We start from the raw sequence: 7,342 nt of genomic DNA, 5'->3' as shown, positions 1-7,342 counted from the left end.
CTAAGGATTATTCTTCTTATTATTATTTTTATTTTTTTATGAACCTTCCGGGGGTTTTTGGGGGCCTTAACATACTCAAAAACTCTTGAAAATTGGCACACACACATTGGAACCTGCGGCCATCAGGACGCCACAGAGGCTGGGACCCGGGCGTGGCACAGGGGCTCTACAGCGCCCCTGGAACACAGTCAGAAACCTTAAACCATAGCTCACACACACTTGCATGTATTTATATGAAACTCAGTACACTTATAGATCTCATTGAGCTGAACAACTTTTGCGCTCTATGTCATAGGCTCCGCCCAACAGGAAGTCAGCTATTCAGGGCTGTTTAAAAAAAGCATGCTCTGGAATTTGAAATACTCCTCTGAGGACTTTCAACCGTTTGCTTCGAAACTCGGTGAACATGATCTCAAGACATTGGGGATGAAAAATTGCGAGGGGATTTTTTGATATCTCGAAGGGTTTGCCCGTGGCGTGGCGTTGAATTTAGGGCAAAAAATTAGAAACAGGAAATGCCTAATAACATCCACATACATTACCTGAGTTTGATCAAACTTCATCGGTTTGTTCAAAGTATGATACCGATCGTATACATGTGACTATTAAGAGTCAACGTTATAGCGCCACCAACTGGCAGCAGGAAATTGAGTCATTTTCAAAATGCTTTGAATTCAGCATCTTATTTTTACTCGATTTGCTTCAAACTTCATCAGAATAATGACAAAACATGGCCGATGTAAACCTGTTGTGGGAATATTGATATCTTATATATTGTTGCCATGGCAACGTGTCAAACGTGAATATTCTGTTATGGTGATTTTGAGGCAGATAACAACCTCAGATTTACATGAAACTCAAAACACATATCAGTATTATTGATAGCTAGACAATGGAAAAAGCTTTTACAAGGGCGTGGAAGAGGCACTCTATAGCGCCACCTTTTGTCAAAAGTGGGGGGGTTAGTTTTAGCTACAGACACCAAACTCGGTACGTATATTGTTCTTATCAAGACGGACAACTTTCTATTTCACAGTTATCAGCTATGACCAACAGGAAGTCGGCTATTTTGATTTGAATATGGATTTTTGAAAAAAAATTGAGCTGTGATTTAATCCATACTCCTCAGAGGAAAAGTTCACTATACTCACCAAACTTTATCTACATGTTGCAAAAACATTGAGGAACTTAAATTGCAAACGGATTTTGGTTAGCTTGAACGGTTTTGTCGTGGTGATTTTTTGAAATGACAGTCAAAAAAGGAATCATTAACTGTCTTGTATTTTTAAATTGCAGCTTCCAAACACTTAAAAGCATTTTCTCATACAGAGATCAAATCATTCTGAGGAAATATGCATAGTTTCATGACTTTACGACACTGTATGATTAAAAGAAAATTAAAAAACTGTCAGACATCTCATCTCACTCTGTCCCTCTGTTTGAGGAATGTATGTGTGCTGACTGAGTGTGTGTGTGTGTGTGTGTGTGTGAGTGTGAGTGGGGGATGGGCATGAGCTGAGTGGCAGACAGACAGGGAGAGAGAGAGGGACTTAAACATCTCTTTAATCACCAGAAAAAAAAATATTATTTTAAATTGTTTTTGTTGTTGTTGTTGTTGCTAATTGTGCTGTTTTCATTACAGCTTAAGACATATCTTAGGCCTTATCCTTTTCTGACAGTTTCAGTGATTAAAAAAAAAATTCTAAAAATACTTATTTGTGCTGCAAATAATAATTTTAGTCCCACTTTATATTAGGTGGCCTTAACTACTATGTACTTACATAAAAAAATAAGTACAATGTACTTATTGTGTTCATATTGTATTTTAAAACACTTTTGCTGCTATTGAGGTGGGATAGGGGTAAGGTTAGGTTAGGGAGAGGGTTGGAGGTATGGGTAAGTTTAAGGGTGGGTTAAGGTGTAAAGTATGGGTCAACAGTGTATTTATAAATGCAATTACAGAAATTAAATACAGATGTAATTACATGTAGTTTTTGTACAATGTAAAAACATGTATGTACACAATAAGTACATTGTACTAAATTATTAATTAAAATGTAAGTACATAGAGGTTAAGGCCACAATATAAAGTGGGTCCATAATTTCAAACTCATTTGATACTGATCTCTGACACCCTGTGATTGACATTAATCTGAATTTATATAATCTCATGGATGTAACAGTAAAACTGTTCAGCTCACAGATGACGACCAAGCTGTGATGCAAGCAGAACTATTTCACAAATGCTTATAGGTCAATAAATTTATAACAAAACACTTTTAATTACTTAAGGATTTGGTAACAAATTAAAATAATGTCTCATTTTTTAACATTAGTAAATGCATTGGTAGATACCTACAAAATACCTACCACAAAGTCTCTTGGTAGGAAATCCGAATCCCAACAGGAAGTCGGTTATTTAGAATTTTCTCTGCAAAATTGGCGTTGTTTTTGCCATTTTCAGGGGATGTACTTTAACAAACTCCTCCTGGAGATTTATTCAGATCACCACCAAACTTGGTCAGTTAAATCTAAAGGCCTTTGCGATGTTAAATTGCGAAGATCTTGAGGTTTCGTTAAAGGGCGTGTCCATGGCGACCTGACAGATTTCCATGTTTCGCCATGAAAAAGGAAGTTGCTGTAACTCAGACATACAATGTCCAATCTGCCCCAAACTTCACATGTTAGATAAGACTTCTGCCCTTAAGAGAGCTACATGCCCATATTCAGTTATAGTCATAGCGCCACCTGCTGGCAACAGGAAGTGACATGTTTTACGCTGCGACAAACTACTCCTAGAAATCTTTTGACATTAATGTATTTTTTGTGGTCAGTCTAATCTTAAGGCCTGAGCAATGTTAAATTGTGGAGATCTTGAGTTTTTGTTAAAGGGCGTGTCCATGGCGCCATGACAAAATTTGACGTCTCGCCACAGCAAGAGAAGTTGTTGTAACTGAGGCATAAAATGTTCAATCTTCCCCAAACTTCACATGTTCGATAAGAGTCCTGCCCTGAACACATCTGAAGGCCAATATTCCATTATAATGATAGCGCCACCTGCTGGCAACAGGAAGATTGGCACATATATGGAATAAACATTGATATATTCTACTTATATTTATGAGTTTAAACGCATATTTCTCACCGTTCACCTATTAACTAAAGCCACTCGCTGCCGGTGAGCCCGGGTGCGAGGGCCCGTTCATCGCTGCTTGCAGCTTTAATTAGGGCTCAAGCCTGGAGGGCGAGAGCCCTATTGTTTTCCTTAGGATTATTTGTTATTATTATTATTATTATTATTATTATTATTTTTCTTCAAGGTTTCGGGGGCTTTTGGGGCCCTTAACATGCTTAAAAAGTCTTGAAAATTGGCACACACATTGGAACCTGCGGCCATTAGGGCCGGGCAGAGACTGATACACGGGCGTGGCACAGGGGCTCTACAGCGCCCCCTGGAATATGGAGGGCCATATATCATGTATACTTGTACGTAGACATACGAAACTCGGTACACATGTAGAACTCATCAATACAAACAACTTTCGTATTGCATATCATAGGCTCCGCCCAACAGGAAGTTGGCTATTTGGGGTTTATTATTCATATTTGTCGTCAAAGTTGTGGGGGCTTTTGGGGTCCTTAACATACTCAAAAACTCTTGAAAATTTGCGCACACTTTGGAATCTGTGGCCTTAAGGAGCCTGCAGAGGCTGGGACCCGGGCGTGGCACAGGGGCTCTACGGCGCCCCCTGGAACACAGTCATAAATGTTGATGTATAGCTCACACATACTTGCACGTATTAATATGAAACTCAGTACACATATAGAGCTCATCGTGCCGAACAACTTTCGTATTGCATGTCATAGGCTCCACCCAACAGGAAGTCAGCTATTTAGAGTTATGTAAAAAGCGCATGCTCTGGAATTTGAAATACTTGTCATAGGTTTTTTTCTCGATTGCCGCCAAACTCGGTCAACATGATCTCAAGACACTGGGGATGAAAAATTGCCAGGGGATTTTTGATATCTCAAACGGTTTGCTCGTGGCGAGGCGTTGAAATTATGGCGAGAAATGAGAAACAGGAAGTGTCTAATACCGTCCACATACATTTCCTGATTTTAATCAAACTTCATCAGATTATTCGTTGTATGATGTCGATCGCATATATGTGACTATTAGGAGTCAAAGTTATAGCGCCACCAACTGGCAGAAGGAAGTGTGTCATTTTCGAAATGATTTGAATTCAGCATCTTATTATTACTCGATTTGCTTCAAACTTCATCAGAATAATGTTAAAACACAGCCGATATAAATCTGCAAGGGGGATATTGATATCTAAAAAATTGTTGGCGTGGCAACATGTCAAACTGGAATACTTCTCAGGTGATTTTGAGGCATATAACATGCTTAGAATTTCACAAAACTCTGAACACACATCAGTATTTCTTATAGGAACTTAAATTGTGAATGGATTTTGGATAGCTTGAATGGTTTTGCCGTGGTGATTTTTTTAAATGACCTTACAAAGGGAATCATTATTGTATTTTTAAATTGCAGCTTCCAAACACGTCAAAGCATTTTTTCATACAGATGAAAAAGTCATTCTGAGGAAATATGCATAGTTTAACGACTTTACAACACTGTATGGATAACAGAAAATTAAAAAACTGTCAGACATCTCATCTCACTCTGTCCCTCTGTTTGAGTATATGTGCTTAGACTTCCATTGTCTGAGAGAAATAGCGCCCCTACAGGTTCAATTCCCGAACTTTTACTTTCACTTTTAAATCGGTTAAAAATACAAATAAATACTTAGATTTAATTCACACTGACAAGCTAAACCAACATATCTGATTATTACCGGTTCAGGGCTCATGGATAAATTATTTCTGGCCAGAGATACGTGAGAAATAGGAGAGATGAATCACCGCTGTGACCACGAGCGTCTGGAGTAAAGAGCTCAGAAAAAACTAATTTATTCCTGTTTTAAAGCTTTTAAAAATAAATTATTACAGCGATATCACACAATCAACCAATTAGAACACACCAAGAGCTAAATTCAGATGTTTTTGAACTGTTTGTGTGAAAATGAAATATTTGTGGCTGCCTATCTGAAATCACCGCCTCCGATCAGCGCGTACAGTGTCGAGCTCAAAACAAACGAATTTATTCTTGTTTAAGAGCTTTTTTTAAATAAAATATTACCACAAATGCACACAATAAACCCACTGTAACACAACAAGAGGTAAATGCAGGTGTTTGTGACCAGTTTAAGTGTGCAAGACTATTTGAAAGCGCGACTGGCAGAATAACATATCTTTCGAGCTGCAGGATTCTGCCGTTCGTCGTACGAACGAACACATAACGGACAAGATTATTTCAAAACACATAATAGCTTGGCGAATATAAACGAAAACAGCCACGTGAACATAAACTGGATCTACTGGATTTGAATATTAAAGTGACCACATTTACCACTTGCTTCTGTCTTCAATTTTAATCTATATAAAAAAGGAAACTCATTCGACTTGGCTGCTTTTTTAATGTGTGCGTATTTATTTATTTACCTTTTTATACATTTTGTATAATTTCATAGTTTACGTATTACAATTATAAAAACAAAAATAAATTTAGCCACTCACATAGAAATAGCTTAGGCCTTAACCTTTTTCTGACAGTTTTAGGGATTTTTAAAAATCCTAAAAAAAAATTATTTGTGCTGCAAATAATAATTTCAAACTCATTTGATACTGACCTATGACATCTTGTGACATTATATTTATTTGAATTTACATAATCTCATGGATGTAACAGTAAATCTGTTCAGCTCACAGATCAATACTAAGCTGTAATGCAAGCAGAACTTTCACAAATGCTTATGAGTCATTTAAGGATTTGATAACACTGTAAAATAATGTCTAATTTGTTAACATTAGCAAATGCATTGATAACACTTTATAATAACTGCACTCATTAGTAAATAGTCAGTTCATGCTTTATAAAGCCTTGTCCCAATATTAATAGTCAGTAGTAAGCAGTTTATAAATACAGCTATAAATAGCTTGTCCTTGGTTTATAAGCACATTTATTAAAAAGGAGAGTAAGTTATCTTCCTATGAAAAATAAAAAATAAAAGTAAACAAACAACAACACAGATTGATACAGAACTCAGAAATTTTATTGTGGATTTATGATAAAATCAGCCTGTAAATGAATTCATACTCCTCCTCATACTACTCCATACTCCTTTTTCAACATGATGCCAATATACTGAGATGTTAAATTGTGAATGGGTTTAGGATAGCTTAAATGGTGTTGCCATAGAGATTTATTAAAGTAACATAAAAAATACAATAGTTATTTTACTATATCTTTAAAATTTTTCATTCTAACTCTTCATAATTTTTTATATAAGTAGAAGTCCTCATTTGAAGGAAGCACAGTAAGTTTCATAGCTTTATCATTTTCAAGAGCCAGCATAAAATTAAAACTATCATAACTTATAAATCAAGCTTGCAATTCTTAGTACCTATAATGGCCACCAGAGGGAGCTATAGGATTACTTTTAAATAATTATTGTAGAAACGAGTATGATTTAAATAATTTATAGAAATCTTTCAAATAAAATAATATGTATTTTAGGAATTTTACTGATAAAATGACCCTCACTTAATTAGAATAACAAGCTGAAGTATTGTGAACTGTATATTAAGAATAATTCTTTATAGGCTTTATGGACAGATACGTTTTGAGTGACTCTTGAAGGTTCAGCACCACATCCTCTTTTACCACTGTTTAAAGAATTAATCTTACACAACAGGTGTGAATGAATTTTGGATAGCTTTAATGGTTTTGTCGTGGTGATTTTTTGAAATAATAGTAAAAAAGGAACCAGTAAATGTCTTTTTATTTTTTTAAAGTGCAGCTTCTAAACACTTCAAAAAAAATTACACATAGAAGACAAGTCATTCTGAGGAAATATGCATAGTTTCATGACTATACAACACTATATGGATGATAAAAAATTAAAAAACTATCATACATCTGATGTCACTCTGTCCCTCTGTCACTGTGGGTAATGTGTGTGTGTGTGTGTGTGTGTGTGTGTGTGCGTGTGTGTGTGTGTGTGTGTGTGTTAAGTGAATTAGGTGTGAAACTATCAGGGAGCATTTAGTCTCCAGCGCCAACATTTTACAGAACTGCCACTTTCCTGGAGTCTCCAGAATTACTCGGTGTCAGGCTCTGAGAGACTTAAGATTCCAAAAAATGATTTAATTAGAATACCATGAAGTATTGTGAAATACTATATATTAAGACTTTATATATAGGCTTAATAAACAG

The sequence above is a fragment of the Carassius auratus genome, unplaced genomic scaffold (genome assembly GCF_003368295.1).
Source record: "Carassius auratus strain Wakin unplaced genomic scaffold, ASM336829v1 scaf_tig00215279, whole genome shotgun sequence".
Classification (NCBI taxonomy): Eukaryota; Metazoa; Chordata; class Actinopteri; order Cypriniformes; family Cyprinidae; genus Carassius; species Carassius auratus.
This window is presented reverse-complemented; position numbering follows the sequence as displayed.